The sequence below is a fragment of the Canis lupus genome, chromosome 6, assembly GCF_048164855.1.
Source record: "Canis lupus baileyi chromosome 6, mCanLup2.hap1, whole genome shotgun sequence".
Classification (NCBI taxonomy): domain Eukaryota; kingdom Metazoa; phylum Chordata; class Mammalia; order Carnivora; family Canidae; genus Canis; species Canis lupus.
Window position 1 is genome coordinate 33065621 of NC_132843.1, and position 17720 is coordinate 33083340.

Genomic DNA, 17720 nt, shown 5'->3' on the forward strand with positions numbered 1-17720 from the left:
TTTAGATAAATGTAATAAAAAAGCAGGGCTGCCATATAGATGATAGAGAATTTGTAACAAACACTAGCCAAAAAACGTTTGTTGATTCAGCAAATACTTACTGAGCACATATTATGTGTCAAGTACTTGGGCTATATGCTGAAATTCCTCTGGGCACTGGGAGCTCAGAGTTTATTTTAGTAACACCCAGGTTAAGAAGGAATGACAACCCAGAGTGGGGGAAGCTAAAATGTTAGAGAACACACAGCAAGCAAATGGGGTGGGGATTTGGAAAGAGATTCACAGAAGAGAGCAAAACAAGACTAAAGGAATTGTTTTATTCTAAAACTTTTATGATTCAGCATACTTAAAGGAATGTGAAATTTGTACTGTATACTGGTTTATTACAAATTGAACATTCATGTAAAGCAGTGAACTATCTGTGCTGAAAGACCAGGTTTTCTTTTTTCCCCCCTAACCTACCAGTTTAAGAAAGCAATTGAAATAAAATACTAAAAAAGAAAAAGATAAAAATGTATACTTTTGGAAAGCCAGTAAAAATGAATTACCAGCAAAATGAAAGATAAACAAAACAGAACCCTTTATATTGCTATGTCAATTTTTAAGTTGGATTGATTGGTAGCAAGGAATTTAGCATTCTCCTTTTGTTTTTTTTTTTTTAAATTGAGGTATAATTGACATGTCATATTAGTTTCAGGCATGCAACATATTGATTCAAAATGTGTATATATTGTGAAATGATTGCCACAGTAAATCTGGTTAACAGTTGTCTCCATGAATATTTCCAAAATTTTTTTGTGCTTTTATAACTTTTAGAATCTACTCTTAGGGATCCCTGGGTGGCGTAGCAGTTTAGCGCCTGCCTTTGGACCAGGGCCCGATCCTGGAGACCCGGGATCGAATCCCACATCAGGCTCCCGGTGCATGGAGCCTGCTTCTCCCTCTGCCTGTGTCTCTGCCTCTCTCTCTCTCTGTGACTATCATAAATAAATAAAAATTAAAAAAAAAAAAAAAGAATCTACTCTTAGCAACTTTCATCAGTTATAGTCACTATGCTGTATATTACATCCCATGATTCAATAAACTGGAAGTTTATACCTTTTGAGCCCTTCAAAAAACCTGAAGTTACTAGTCAGATAAAGTTTCTGAACATTTACTCTGTTTCTCTACTTATCTCATATGGACTCATGCATTAATGCTGATCGTTAAGGTTCAATTACTAAACAAAACAAAACAAAACAAAACAAAACAAAAACCAACCATCTGGGATCCAAAATGGCAATGCTTGAAATACACAGAAAGGATACAGCATCAAAGTGAGGCTGTGGATTACAGTCAGAGGCTATCTCCCAGCAAGTGTCCAGAGAGGTCAGATGGAGGCTTCAATTGTCTTACAATACAGGGCCTTACTGGACATACTTTCTCTTTTGGACCATCAATGTGTACATAAAATATTTTGGATGCAGGAGTCCAAAACGGAGTTTCAGCTGGTGCTTCTTAAACCTGCTAGTCATGTAGGCACATTCATATGTATATATGTGACCATCTCCAATAGGTATTTCTCTATTATGGAAAAAATTGAACATCTTTTCATCCATTTATTGGCCATTGAGGTAGAAGTGTCATCTAGTGAAGTTTGCTGTATATTTTTCTATTGATTTTTACTTTTTCTTACTGATTATGGCAGTTTTTTTTATGTTCTGGATGTAATTTCAGATATATGTGTTGCAAATATATTCTCCCATTGTGTGGATATTTTCACTCAGAGATACTTTCTGGTGAATATAAATTATTAAAAATGTTTAATTGAAGTGTAGTTGACATAAAATAGTAAGTTTTAGGTGTATTTTCATAATACAATTATGTGTATTATGGAATGCTCACCACAGTAAGTGTATACAATATTATTGACCATATTTCTTATGCTGAACTTTTCTTAATGTAGTACATTGTGTTGGTGCTTTCCTTTTATAGTTAATAGATGATTTTTCCCATTCAAGACATCATTAGCCATCCCGAGATCATGAAGATATTCTCTCTATAATCTTATAGAAGCCACATTGTTTCACATTTCACATTCAGATATGTTTTGTATAATGCGAGGCTGGGGTCAAGTTTTATTTATTTTTTCACTTGGATACTTAATTGACCCAGAAACATTTATTGAAAGGGCCATTCTTTTCCACTGGTCTCTAGTAGCACCTTTGTCATAAATCATTTAAGTGTGGGTCTCTTTTTGGGCTTTCTATTATAACCAGTGATTTTTATCTTTGTGTCCATATCACACTGTCTCGACTACTATTAGTTTCATGGTAACTCTTGCTGACTGGCAAAGTCTTTCTGTCCTTACTCTTAACCCTTTATGTTACTATGTAAATTTGAGAATTAGCTTGACAAGTTTTACATCTGGTCAAAATTGTGATCATAGAATATGTCTCCATTCAAGTTTTCATTTGTTTTACTTATTTTGTACTTACGTGGATTTGCACACATTAATATATTTATTCCTATATGTGTTTGCTCTTCTGTTTTAAAATTTCACCTAGAAACACATTTTTGTATTTATCATGTACCAATAACCTTGTTAAACTCAATTATTAATGATAATTTATCGTTTGGATTTTTATAACCACAGTCATCTGCTAAAGTAATGACAGATTTATTTACCTTATATATCACAGTTTAGATACCCCTATAAGCAGACCCTGAGATACAATGCAGATGTTTTGAGAGTTGATCTCAGGAAAAAATAGTATTGGAGTAAAAAAGTGAAGGACAGTTGATAATTCCATATCAATCAAGTCACCTTGTAGGCTTAGTTACACTGGGGAATGTATGAATCACTTAGAGAACTTGTCTTAGAGTTATCACATCCAAGAGACCAGCAAAGTAAAGTACTTTTTTGTTGTTGTTGTTGTTTTTAAAGTCCTGTGTGACCGTAGTTGAGGGATCCTCCCAAGGATGAGTTAATTCCCAGGGGCAAATCATGTCTACCCTGCCATGAGAGCAGATGAAATGATTCCAACAGGGAAAAAAAGTTCTCAGCAAAGGAATGAAAGTGCCTGGTAATTGGCTGGTGTGTATCAGAATGATAAAAGTGAGGTGGTATTGACAAAGCACCAGTAGTACTCACTAAATTTTCCAATCCTTGTAGAATTTCTTTCTTTCTCTTGCCTGAGTGTACTGACTAGAACCTGTAGTTCATATTGAAATAAAAGAAGTAATAGTGGTTATCCTTACATGGCTCTTGATCTCAAAGAGAAGACTTTCACTGTTTTATCATTCGCTAGGATGTTTGCTATAGACTTATTATAAATACCCTTTATCAAATTAAGGAAGCTCTCTTCTATTCATTAATTTGTTTTTAAAATAAAAAATGGATGTTTAATTATATCAAACATTTTTCTGCATCTAATGAGATGATATGATTTTTCTCATTTATTTTGTTAATGTGGTGACTTACATTGATTAATTTTTAAATGCTTAACTAAACTCACATTCCTGGAATAAACCTGCCTTGTTTGTTTTGGTTATCATGTATTACAGAACTCATTTTGCTAATATTTAGCTTAGGAATATTGCATTTATATTCCTCTATGAGATTGCTGCTATTCTTTCTCTTGATTTACTTATCAAAATTTCTTATGAAGGTTATGTTGATTTACTTAAATGATTGAAAAACATTCTTTTTCTGTTCTCTTGAAAATTTTGTATATTACTGGCATTTTTCCTTCCTTAAATGTTAGGGAGAATTTGTTGATAAAAGGTATTTTGTTATAAAGATAGATCTAAACTAAAGTGCATAAGTTCACCCTATTTCTGATACTGAAGCAGCCAAAAATCCCATCTATGCTAAACCAAAAGACATAAACAATTTCTAAATAAAAGGTCATCATTCATATAGTATTTGTCAAGATGCCAATCTTTTTTGATCTATTAATCTATCCTTTGTTTGTAACCTATGCATACTCCAAGACTTAGAGAATATCATGTTTTGCAAAAACAGTTCTTTGAAACTTCAGCCCACTCCTATCTGCTTTGAACTTCTCTGCTATTGATGGATGGTTTACCCAGTGACTTTGCTATCGTATGTGTGTGTGAATACCCTCTTGAACTATGCCATAAATTCTACAAGGACAAAATCCATGAATTATGAATACATTAATCTATATATATAGACAAGTATGCATTTTATACGTATAAAATGGCAGTTGTATGTTTGGATGCTACCACTACAAATTTCTGCAAATTAGTTCTGGTGGCTCAATTTGGTCAGGGGTAAGGTTTTACCTTCATGTCTGCAATACCCTTAAAGGATGAAGATCTCTAGTCTCTTTTGTGGGAGAGGGGCTGAATCTTCAAAATGCCCATACTAAATAGTGGGAGGTGTTCATAACTCATGTGTTATACCAGAGTAAGCCAGAATCATTCAGCGCAGAATATTTTTAGGTGACACAAACAACATGCTAACCCATGGCAACCAGGTAGTCTCACCACATGATAATGGAAGACATTGCTCATGCTGACCCAGCTTCTCTGACACTTTCTAGCTCTGGTGACTCTGTAATTAGATAATTTAATTCTATCTCCATTTCTGTTACAGAATAATATTTGTGTCCCCTCAGAATTCCTATCTTGAAGCACTAAGCCCCAGTGTGATAGCATTTGAGGGGTGGCTCCTTTGGGAAGTAATTAGGTTTAGATACCATTATGAGGGTAGAATCTCCATGAGGGGTTTATTTAAGTTTTAAAAAAGATTTTATTTATTTATTCATGAGAGATACACAGAGGCAGAGCATAGAGAAGTAGGCTCCCTGTGGGGGAGCAGGACTCAATCCCAGGACCCCAGGATCAAGACCTGAGCCAAAGACAGATGCTCAACCACTAAGCCACCCAGGTGCCCCTTCCATGATGAGGGGTTTAGTTCCCTTACAAAAAGAGGCACCAGAAGGTGTCCTCTGCCCTTTTCTACCTATGAAGACACAGAAGGAAGGTGGTCATCTCTATCCAGGAAAGAAATCCTCACCAGGAGCTGACTTGACTGGCACCTTGATCTTGGAATTTCCAGCCTTCGGAGCTGTGAGAAGCCTACGTCTGTTGTTGAATCCATCCGGTCTATAGTACACTATCATAGCAGCCCAAGCTGACTGAGAGATTTATCAGTACCAATCCTCTGCTGTCCATATAACCATGTTCCTCTGTCCTCACTTCAGTCTTGGTGTCTTTTTTATCTAGCAAATCTGCATCTGAAGCTTTTCCTCTCACATGAAAGCCAGAAGCTTTTTAAAATACAGATATTCCTGGCTCTTTGTTTATAGTTTATAGTAGGTGATTCACATCTATGCATTTGGTCTGGTATATAAAAAGAGGACTACTAGAAACACTGAAGGAGGGATATGGAAGGCATGGGAACACTTAGAAATGTTAATCCACCTTACCTATTTATCTACCATCATACTTGCACTTTTTTATTGATGTACTTCAAATGCACTCCTGAGCTCTAATGGTGAATGAGCACAGGAACAGATGCAAGCCAATAAAGAAGTTAACAGCCTGTCTAAGGTACTCGTCCCCTGCCCCTACCCTACAATGCCTCTAGAAGGTTTTATTTTACTAATTAATAAAGTTGTAATTGGGTAATTTAATTCTATCCAAGAGCTTCTGGGAAAGTTTTCAGGAAAAAAGAAAAAATTATGAGATGACCTATTACCTCCCCGCCTCCCCATGAAAATAAATGAGACTTCACTTTTGGCAGTATTGCATTAGATAACTCTTACCAGTACTGTTTCAGAGGACAATTAGACAAGCTAAAGACTGAAAATTTGAAAATATCTGCTTGAAGGTATTGAGGAGCTAGCCAGACATTAGGAATTATCAAGCAAAAAAGCAGAACCTCCTACTGAGGACAGATTTTCTCCTGAGAGTGGCTGAAGGTTGAGTAAAGCAAACCAAAGGCAAACGAATAAGTAAGATAACCTAATCAACGAAAGAGAACAAACATGAAATAGTGAGGGTCACTAGGACCAAATATGGTTCTTTGAGAAGAGCAATACATTTGATGAAGCCCGGGTGATACTGATGAAGCAGAAGAAAAGGTGGCACAGAAATAGCAAATGTGTGTGTAGAAACACTTTTTATTACAAAAATGATAAAAGTCAATACATTTAAACATTTTAATGAAATGAAAAACAACTTTAAGGGACAACTTAACATGTGAGGAGAAATAAAAATATGAACATTCATATAGCTATTAAACTGAATCTGTAACTAAATATTTCCATAGAAAACAATTAAGTGTCATAGGCTAAAAATGTCTATCAATAGCACAGAAGCTTAAAGCATATAGATGTGGAAGTATTTTTGCAAGACGTGATATTCTTCAGATCTTGGAGCATAAGTAAGTTACAGTATATGGGAGCCAGGACATTAATAGAGTAAAACAGATTGGCATTTTGATGTGTACCCTATGAACAAGAACCTTTTATTCAGAAATAGGTTTTGTCTTTTGGTTTACTGTAGATATGACTTACACTGCTTCATTACTAGAAGTAGGGTGAACTTGTGCATCTCACTTTAGGTCTTTCACCATGTTTGTATTCAGAGTTACTAAAGCATTACAAATCTTGAGATTTGAGATTTGGAGGCCAATACTAGAATGACATACCTTTTGCATAGAACATTACAAGACTAGACTACAAAGACCAAATACCTGTAGTTAGGTGAATTGTCATGTTGATTTCTCAGTGAGTTCATTTGTACCACTGGCCACACTTCATAGATGGTGATTTTCTTGACTCTGAGACTGTGGCTTCAGGAGTTTGGAGTTTTATCCCAGGTCAGCAAAGACAAATCAATGGCAAACATAAATGCGTTCCCTTCTCCTAGCCTAACCAGTCCTCTCACTGATTCCAGACCACCTCAAGGGTCTTTCTGACCAAGATGATTGAGGCATTTCCTACAAACCCATTAGAGCTATCACACGGATTTAAAACTTACTAAAAAAATCTGTGGTTGCCAGGGAGTTTCAACCAGCTGAAAGAGACTGTGTTGATTAATAATAGCAAGAACACGTATGTTTCGGCTTTTCACGACCAGAGAAAATAGGGCATTATGACCCAGGCAATTAAGTTTTTTCTTTATTAATACAGCTCAATGCTAATAATTTAGAGTGAAGCTTTTCAAAGACATTTAGTCCTCTACTAGGAATTGAAAGAGTAGAAGTTGACTGGCAATGTCTGTCGTAACAAGGAGCCTTGAAGGTGGTAGCTCCTTGACTGGATGATTCAGTTTCTTTTTTCTTTTTTTTTTTTTTTTCAGTTTCTAAAGCTTATCAGATCTTTTTCTTTCCCCAGTTGTATTGGCTTTCCCTCCATGGTTCAGGGTTGGAAGATGGTTATCACAAGCATTGTCTCCTCCTACAATAATTTTCAACACAGGTGGGAAGGATAGTTAGGGATGACTCTACATTTTACTTTGTATTTATCAGGGAGGAGTATATTTCCAAGGGATCTTCAACAGAATTCCTCATAGATCTTTATTATTTTTCTTCAGCATAGCTCACACACAATGTTAGGTTAGTTTCAGCTGTACCACATAGTGCTTCAACGTCTCTATATGTTATGCTATGCTCATTACAAGTGTAGCTATAATCTATCACCATTCAATATTACAATATATTGATGATATTCCTGGGCTGTGTCTTTCATTCCCATGACTTCGTCCATAAATGGAAACCTGTATCTCCCACTGCCCTTCACCCATGTTACCCATTACCCATCTCTTCCCTCTAGCAACCATCAGTTTTTTTCTCTATATTTATAGGTCTAATTCTGATTTTTTTTAAAAGATTTTATTTATTTATTCATGATAGACATAGAGAGAGAGAGAGAGAGAGAGAGAGAGAGAGAGAGAGAAAGAGAGAGGCAGACACAGGCAGAGGGAGAAGCAGGCTCCACGCTGGGAGCCTGACATGGGACTCGATCCCGGGACTCCAGGATCGCACCCTGGGCCAAAGGCAGGCACCAAACCACTGAGCCACCCAGGGATCCCCATAATTCTGCTTTTTGTTGATTTTTTTCTTCTTTTTTTGGTTCCACATAGAAGTAAAGTAATGATATTTGTCTTTCTCAGTCTGACTTATTTCATTTAGCATAATACTCTCTAGGTCTTTTCATGTCATCACAAAAGGCACAGTGTTATTCTTTTGTAATATTCTGGGGTGTGTGTGTATGTATGTATGTGGATTACATCTTGTTTATCCAACTATTTATAGACTTGGATTGCTTCCATATATGGTCTACTGCAAATAATGCTGCAATAAACATGATCTTATGAAATTAGTGTTTTCTTTTTCTTTGGGTAAATGAAATTTCTAGGAGTAGAATTATGGGATCATATGATAATTCTATTTTTAATTTTTTGAGGAGCTTTCATACTGTTTTCCACACTGACTATACCATTTGACATTCCTACCAACATGGCATGAGGGTTTCTCTTTCTCCACACCTTGTCAACACTTGTTATTTCTTGTCTTTTTGATTTTAGCTGCATTCATAAGTGTTAAGGTGATCTCATCTCATTGTGGTTTTTATTTGCATCTCTCTGATGATGAGTGATGTTGAGCATCTTTTCATGTGTCTGTTGGCTATCTGTATGTTATCTTGGGAAAAATATTCAGGTTTTGACCGTTTTTTAATTGGATTTTTTTGGATGTTTTGTATTTTGTGTGTTTTTTTTTGAGTTGTAAAAGTTATGTATTTTGGTTATTAACTCCTTATCAGATACATCATTTGCAAGTGTTTTCTCCTATTTAGGAGTTGGCCTTTTTGTTTTGCTGATGATTTCCTTCACTGTGCAAAAGATTTCTTCTGATGTAGTCCCAATGGTTTATTTTTGCTGTTTTTTCCTTTGCCTTAGGAGAAATGACTAGAAAAGTGTTGGTGGGGCTGATGTCAAGTAATTGCTGCCTATTTCTTTTCTGAGACTTTGATGGTTTCAGATCTATGGTTAGGTCTTGAATTCATTTTGAGTTTATTTTTGTATATGGTGTAATAAAATGATTCTATTCCTTTTTTACATGTAGCTGTCCAGTTTACCCAGCATTTATTAAAGAGATTTTTTTTCCCATTGTATATTCCTGCTTCCTTTGTCATTACACGGGTGTAAGTGGGAATTTATTTCTAGGGTCTATATTCTAGTCTAACTGATCGGTGTGTCTGTTTGGTGTCAGTATCATACTGCCTTTATTACCACAGCATTGTAGTATATCTTGAAATATGGAATTATGGTACCTCCAGCTTTGTTCTTCTGAAGTTTGCTTTGCCTATTTGGATTCTTTTAAGGTACCATACACATTTTATTATTTGCTCCAGAATTTCCTTGACTCTGTAGGTTGCTTTGGGTAATAGGGGCATTTTAACAGTATTCTTCCAATCCATGAGCATGGGCTTTCTTTCCATTTGTTTACTGCTATCTTTAATTTCTTTCATCATTGTGTTTTAGTTTTGGGAGTGCAGGTCTTTTACCCCTTGGCTAAGTTTACTCCTAGGCAGTATTTTAGGTGCAATTGTTGATGGAATTGTTGTCTTCTCTTTCTGATACTTTGTTATTAGTGTATATAAATGCCACTGGTTTCTGGGCATTTTGTATCTTGTAACTTAATTAATTTATTAGTTGTAATAGTTTTTGGTGGATTCTTTAGAGCTTTCTATGTATAGTGTCCTGTTATCTGCAAATAATAGTTTCTTTTTTATCAATATAGATGCTGCTTATTTATTTTTCTTGTTTGATTGCTATAACTAGGATTGCCAGTACTATGTTGAATGAACATAGTAAGAGTGGACATTCTTGTGTTGTTGCTGATCTTAGAGGAAAGCTCAGTTTTTTACAATTGAGTATGATGTTAACTGTGGGTTTTTTCATAAAAACTTTATTATGCTGACTTATTATGTCTCTACACCCATTGTATTGAGATCTTTATGAACAGATGTTAAATTTTATTAATGCTTTTTCTACATCTATTGAGATAATCATATGATTTTTGTCCCTCATTTTGTTGATGTGGTATATGATGCTGATTAATCTGCAAATATTGAGCCATCCTAATATCTCTGGAATAAATATCACTTGACTGTGGTGAATGATGCTCTTACTGTATTGAATATGATTTGCTAATGTTTTGTTGAGAATTTTTGCATCTATATTTGTCAAGGGTGTTGGTCTATAGTTTGGTTTTCTCTTCGTGGAATCTTTGACTTTGGTATCCAGATAATGTTGGTGGGGTAGAAAACATTAGGAAGTTTCCTTCCTTTTGGTTTTTTAGAATAATTTGAGGAGAATAGGAAATAACTCTTCCTTAAAGGTTTGATAGAATTTACCTGTGAATCCATCTGGTCCGGACTTTTATTTTTTTGTAGTATTTTTTTTTAATCATTGATGGAATTTTGGTACTAGTAATTACTCTGTTCAGATACCCTCTTTTTTCCTGATTCAGTTTTGGAAGATTGTATGTTTCTAGGAATTTCTCCATGTCTTCTAGGTTATCCAATTTGCTGGTATATATTTTTTCATAGTACTCTCTTACAATCCTCTGTATTTCTGTTATGTCAATTGTTCTCTTTCATTTCTGATTTTACTTATTTGGGTTCTTTCTCTTTTATTTCTTGATGAGTCTGACTAAACATTTCTCAATTTTGTTTATATTTTCAAAAACCAGCTTTTGGTTTTACAGTTTTTTTTTCTATTGTTTTTTATAGTTTGTTATTTATTCCTGCTCTGATCTTTATTATTTTCTTCTTTCAACTTACCTTGGTTTTTTCTTTTTTAGTTCCTTTATGTGTAAGGTTACATTTTTTTTTTAACTTTTCTAGATTCTTAACGTAGGCTTGTTTCAATATAAATCCCTTTAAGAACTTCTTTTTCTCCGTTCCAAACACTTTGGACCATCATGTTTTTATTTTTGTTGTCTCCATGTTCATTTGTTGTTTGTTTTGATCTTTGATTTCTTCACTGACCCATGGATTATTTAGTAGCATGTTCTTTAACCTCCACATTTGTGTTCTTTCTTGGGATTTTTTTTTTTTTTGAATTGATTTCTAGTTTCATACCATCGTGGTCAGAAAAGATGCATGCTATTATTTCAGTCTTAAATTTATTAAGATTTCTTTTGTGGCCTGACATGTGATCTGTTTTGGAGAATGTTCCATGTGTGCTTGAAAAGAATATGTACTCTATTGTTTTTGGATAGAATGTTTTGTATATATCTTTATTTTTAATTTATTTTTTATTGGTGTTCAATTTACTAACATACAGAATAACCCCCAGTGCCCATCACCCATTCACTCCCACCCCCCGCCCTCCTCCCCTTCCACCACCCCTAGTTCGTTTCCCAGAGTTAGCAGTCTTTACGTTCTGTCTCCCTTTCTGATATTTCCCACACATTTCTTCTCCCTTCCCTTATATTCCCTTTCACTATTATTTATATTCCCCAAATGAATGAGAACATATAATGTTTGTCCTTCTCCAACTGACTTACTTCACTCAGCATAATACCCTCCAGTACCATCCACGTTGAAGCAAATGGTGGGTATTTGTCATTTCTAATAGCTGAGTAATATTCCATTGTATACATAAACCACATCGTCTTAATCCATTCATCTTTCGATGGACACCGAGGCTCCTTCCACAGTTTGGCTATCGTGGCCATTGCTGCTATAAACATCGGGGTGCAGGTGTCCCGGCATTTCATTGCATTTGTATCTTTGGGGTAAATCCCCAACAGTGCAATTGCTGGGTCGTAGGGCAGGTCTATTTTTAACTGTTTGAGGAACCTCCACACAGTTTTCCAGAGTGGCTGCACCAGTTCACATTCCCACCAACAGTGTAAGAGGGTTCCCTTTTCTCCGCATCCTCTCCAACATTTGTTGTTTCCTGCCTTGTTAATTTGCCCCATTCTCACTGGTGTGAGGTGGTATCTCATTGTGGTTTTGATTTGTATTTCCCTGATGGCAAGTGATGCAGAGCATTTTCTCATATGCATGTTGGCCATGTCTATGTCTTCCTCTGTGAGATTTCTGTTCATGTCTTTTGCCCATTTCATGATTGGATTGTTTGTTTCTTTGGTGTTGAGTTTAAGAAGTTCTTTATAGATCTTGGAAACTAGCCCTTTATCTGATACGTCATTTGCAAATATCTTCTCCCATTCTGTAGGTTGTCTTTTAGTTTTGTTGACTGTATCCTTTGCTGTGCAAAAGCTTCTTATCTTGAGGAAGTCCCAATAGTTCATTTTTGCTTTTGTTTCTTTTGCCTTCGTGGATGTATCTTGCAAGAAGTTACTATGGCCGAGTTCAAAAAGGGTGTTGCCTGTGTTCTCCTCTAGGATTTTGATGGAATCTTGTCTCACATTTAGATCTTTCATCCATTTTGAGTTTATCTTTGTGTATGGGGCAAGAGAGTGGTCTAGTTTCATTCTTCTGCATGTGGATGTCCAATTTTCCCAGCACCATTTATTGAAGAGACTGTCTTTCTTCCAATGGATAGTCTTTCCTCCTTTATCGAATATTAGTTCACCATAAAGTTCAGGGTCCACTTCTGGATTCTCTATTCTGTTCCACTGATCTATGTGTCTGTTTTTGTGCCAGTACCACACTGTCTTGATGACCACAGCTTTGTAGTACAACCTGAAATCTGGCATTGTGATGCCCCAGATATGGTTTTCTTTTTTAAAATTCCCCTGGCTATTCGGGGTCTTTTCTGATTCCACACAAATCTTAAAATAATTTGTTCTAACTCTCTGAAGAAAGTCCATGGTATTTTGATAGGGATTGCATTAAACGTGTATATTGCCCTGGGTAACATTGACATTTTCACAATATTAATTCTGCCAATCCATGAGCATGGAATATTTTTCCATCTCTTTGTGTCTTCCTCAATTTCTTTCAGAAGTGTTCTATAGTTTTTAGGGTATAGATCCTTTACCTCTTTGGTGAGGTTTATTCCTAGGTATCTTATGCTTTTGGGTGCAATTGTAAATGGGATTGACTCCTTAATTTCTCTTTCTTCAGTCTCATTGTTAGTGTATAGAAATGCCATTGATTTCTGGGTATTGATTTTGTATCCTGCCACGCTACCGAATTGCTGTATGAGTTCTAGCAATCTTGGGGTAGAGACTTTTGGGTTTTCTATGTAGAGTATCATGTCATCGGCGAAGAGGGAGAGTTTGACTTCTTCTTTGCCAATTTGAATGCCTTTAATGCCTTTTTGTTGTCTGATTGCTGAGGCTAGGACTTCCAGTACTATGTTGAACAGCAGTGGTGAGAGTGGACATCCCTGTCTTGTTCCTGATCTTAGGGGAAAGGCTCCCAGTGCTTCCCCATTGAGAATGATATTTGCTGTGGGCTTTTCATAGATGGCTTTTAAGATGTCGAGGAATGTTCCCTCTATCCCTACACTCTGAAGAGTTTTGATCAGAAATGGATGCTGTATTTTGTCAAATGCTTTCTCTGCATCTAATGAGAGGATCATATGGTTCTTGGTTTTTCTCTTGCTGATATGATGAATCACATTGATTGTTTTACAAGTGTTGAACCAGCCTTGTGTCCCAGGGATAAATCCTACTTGGTCATGGTGTATAATTTTCTTAATGTGCTGTGGATCCTCTTGGCCAGTATCTTGTTGAGAATTTTTGCATTCATCTTCATCAGGGATATTGGTCTGTAATTCTCCTTTTTGGTGGGGTCTTTGTCTGGTTTTGGAATTATGGTGATGCTGGCCTCATAGAACGAATTTGGAAGTACTCCATCTCTTTCTGTCTCTCCAAACAGCTTTAGTAGAATAGGTATGGTTTCTTCTTTAAACGTTTGATAGAATTCCCCTGGGAAGCCATCTGGCCCTGGACTCTTGTGTCTTGGGAGGTTTTTGATGACTGCTTCAATTTCCTCCCTGGTTATTGGCCTGTTAAGGTTTTCTATTTCTTCCTGTTCCAGTTTTGGTAGTTTGTGGCTTTCCAGGAATGTGTCCATTTCTCCAAGATTGCCTAATTTATTGGCGTATAGCTGTTCATAATATGTTTTTAAAATCGTTTGTATTTCCTTGGTGTTGGTAGTGATCTCTCCTTTCTCATTCATGATTTTATTAATTTGAGTCTTCTCTCTCTTCTTTTTAGTAAGGCTGGCTAATGGTTTATCTATCTTATTAATTCTTTCAGGGATCCCTGGGTGGCGCAGCGGTTTAGCACCTGCCTTTGGCCCAGGGCGCGATCCTGGAGACCCGGGATCGAATCCCACATCAGGCTCCCGGTGCATGGAGCCTGCTTCTCCCTCTGCCTGTGTCTCTGCCTCTCTCTCTCTCTCTCTCGCTCTGTGACTATCATAAAAAAATAAAAAAAAATTAATTCTTTCAAAGAACCAACTCCTGGTTCTGTTGATCTGTTCCACAGTTCTTCTGGTCTCGATTTCATTGAGTTCTGCTCGAATCTTTATTAACTCCCTTCTTCTCTTGGGTGTAGGATCTATTTGCTGTTTTTTCTCTAGCTCCTTTATGTGTAAGGTTAGCTTTTGTATTTGAGTTCTTTCCAGTTTTTGAATGGATGCTTGTATTGCGATGTATTTCCCCCTTAGGACTGCTTTTGCTGCAATCCAAAGATTTTGAACGGTTGTATCTTCATTCTCATTAGTTTCCATGAATCTTTTTAATTCTTCCTTAATTTCCTGGTTGACCCTTTCATCTTTCAGCAGGATGGTCCTTAACCTCCACGTGTTTGAGGTCCTTCCAAACTTCTTGTTGTGATTTAGTTCTAATTTCAAGGCATTATGGTCTGAGCATATGCAGGGGACGATCCCAATCTTTTGGTATCGGTTCAGACCCGATTTGTGACCCAGTATGTGGTCTATTCTGGAGAAAGTTCCATGTGCACTTGAGAAGAATGTGTATTCAGTTGAGTTTGGATGTAAAGTTCTGTAGATATCTGTGAAATCCATCTGGTCCAGTGTATCATTTAAAGCTCTCGTTTCTTTGGAGATGTTGTGCTTAGAAGACCTATCGAGGGTAGAAAGAGCTAGATTGAAGTCACCAAGTGTAAGTGTATTATTATCTAAGTATTTCTTCACTTTGGTTAATAATTGATTTATATATTTGGCAGCTCCCACATTCGAGGCATATATATTGAGGATTGTTAAGTCCTCTTGTTGAATAGATCCTTTAAGTATGATATAGTGTCCCTCTTCATCTCTCACTACAGTCTTTGGGGTAAATTTTAGTTTATCTGATATAAGGATGGCTACCCCTGCTTTCTTTTGAGGACCATTCGAATGGTAAATGGTTCTCCAACCTTTTATTTTCAGGCTGTAGGTGTCCTTCTGTCTAAAATGAGTCTCTTGTAGACAGCAAATAGATGGGTCCTGCTTTTTTATCCAGTCTAAAACCCTGCGCCTTTTGATGGGGTCATTAAGCCCGTTCACATTCAGAGTTACTATTGAGAGATATGAATTTAGTGTCATCATGATAACTATTCAGTCCTTTTTTTTTGGACTGTTCCACTGAACTTCTTCTTAAAGGGGAATTTTAAGAGTCCCCCTTAAAATTTCTTGCAGAGCTGGTTTGGAGGTCACATATTCTTTCAGTTGCTGCCTGTCTTGGAAGCTCTTTATCTCTCCTTCCATTTTGAATGAGAGCCTTGCTGGATAAAGTATTCTTGGTTGCATGTTCTTCTCATTTAGGACCCTGAATATATCCTGCCAGCCCTTTCTGGCCTGCCAGCTCTCTGTGGAGAGGTCTGCTGTTACCCTAATGCTCCTCCCCATAAAAGTCAGGGATTTCTTGTCTCTTGCTGCTTTAAGGATCTTCTCTTTATCTTTGGAATTTGCAAGCTTCACTATTAAATGTCGAGGTGTTGAACGGTTTTTATTGATTTTAGTGGGGGATCTCTCTGTTTCCTGGATCTGAATGCCTGTTTCCCTTCCCAGATTAGGAAAGTTTTCAGCTAGAATTTGTTCAAATACATATTCTGGCCCTCTGTCCCTTTCGGCGCCCTCGGGAACCCCAATTAAACGTAGGTTTTTCTTCCTCAGGCTGTCGTTTATTTCCCTTAATCTATCTTCATGGTCTTTTAATTGTCTCTTTTTTCCTCAGTTTCCCTCTTTGCCATCAACTTGTCTTCTAGGTCACTCACTCGTTCTTCCACCTCGTTAACCCTCGTGGTTAGGACTTCTAGTTTGGATTGCATCTCATTCAATTGATTTTTAATTTCTGCCTGATTAGCTCTAAATTCTGCAGTCATGAAGTCTCTTGAGTCCTTTATGCTTTTTTCTAGAGCCACCAGTAGCTGTATAATAGTGCTTCTGAACTGGCTTTCTGACATTGAATTGTAATCCAGATTTTGTAACTCTGTGGGAGAGAGGACTGTTTCTGATTCTTTCTTTTGAGGTGAGGTTTTCCTTCTAGTCATTTTGCTCAGTGCAGAGTGGCCAAAAGCAAGTTGTATTGGGAAAAGGAGAAAAAGAGAGGAGAGAAAGAAGGAAAGAAAAGAGAAAGAGAAAAAAAAGGAAGAAAAAAACGAAAAAAAAAGAAAAAGAGAAAGAAAAAGAAAGGAGAAAAAAGGGGGGTGGGGGAAGGAAACAAATCAAAAAGCAAAAAAAAAAATAAAGTAAAATAAAAATAAAATAACCACGGGGGAGTATCTTCTGATTCTGTGTACTTTAAGTCCCTTGGCTTCCCCTGGAAGTTGTCAGTCCGTCTAGCTGGTCTTCTGGGGGAGGGGCCTGCTGTGCTGATTTTCAGGTGTTAGCACCTGGGGGAGCTGCTCTGCCCCCTGCCCGGTGCAGGGCTCAGTGGGGGTTGTTTACCCCGTGAGGCCGCAGGAGGAACAGCCCCAGTGGCGGGGCCAGCTCTGCAGTCCTGGAGTCAGCCCCCGCAGGAACTCCGGAGCTCTGGGTCTGCAGGGCCTGGAGGCTCCGGGGCGGGGCCGCTGATCTGCTCAGCTGGGGCAGGAGCGTCCTCGCTGTCCTGGGCCCTCCCGGCCTCTGCCTGTCCCGGGGGGAGGCTGGATCCTGGGCTGTGACCCGTGCCCTGTGCTCCGGAGCCTGCGCTGGTGGATTCGCGCTCCCGGGCCGCGCAGCCCCCTCCGCGGAGCCGCCGCCCGAGCCTGCCCGAGCCTCCCCGAGTTGCTCCTGGAACCGCGCAGCCCCCTCCGCGGAGCCGCCGCCCGAGCCCCTCGGAGCTGCTCCGGTCCCGCAGTGCGCGCTGCAGCCCTTAGGGAGCTCGGCGCTCTCTCCCGGGGCGCAGGTGTCTGTTAGTGTCCCCAGGAGCCCGAGGGCACCCCCGCCCTCCTGGGTCCTGCTCCACCTCCCTGCGGGCCCCTTTCCGCCCGGGAAGGTCGGTGCAGCTCCTGCTCCTCCGGGACGGGACGGGGCTCTCCTGTCCTGGGGACACTCGCCCCGGCCTCAGCCCGGCTCCTCGCGGGGCCCCTCCCCCTTGGAGGCCTTTGTTTCTTTACTTCTTTTTCCCCGTCTTCCTACCTTGATAGAAGAGCGAACTCTTCTCACTGTAGCATTCCAGGTGTTCTCTCTTTCATTCTCAGGCCGAATTCATAGATTTTCAGGATGATTGGAAGGTTTTCTAGGTAATTTGGTGGAGACAGGTGATTTGGAGACCCTACTCTTCTGCCATCTTGCCCCTCCTCCTCCTGTTTTGTATATATCTTTTGTCCATCTGATCTAATGGGTGAT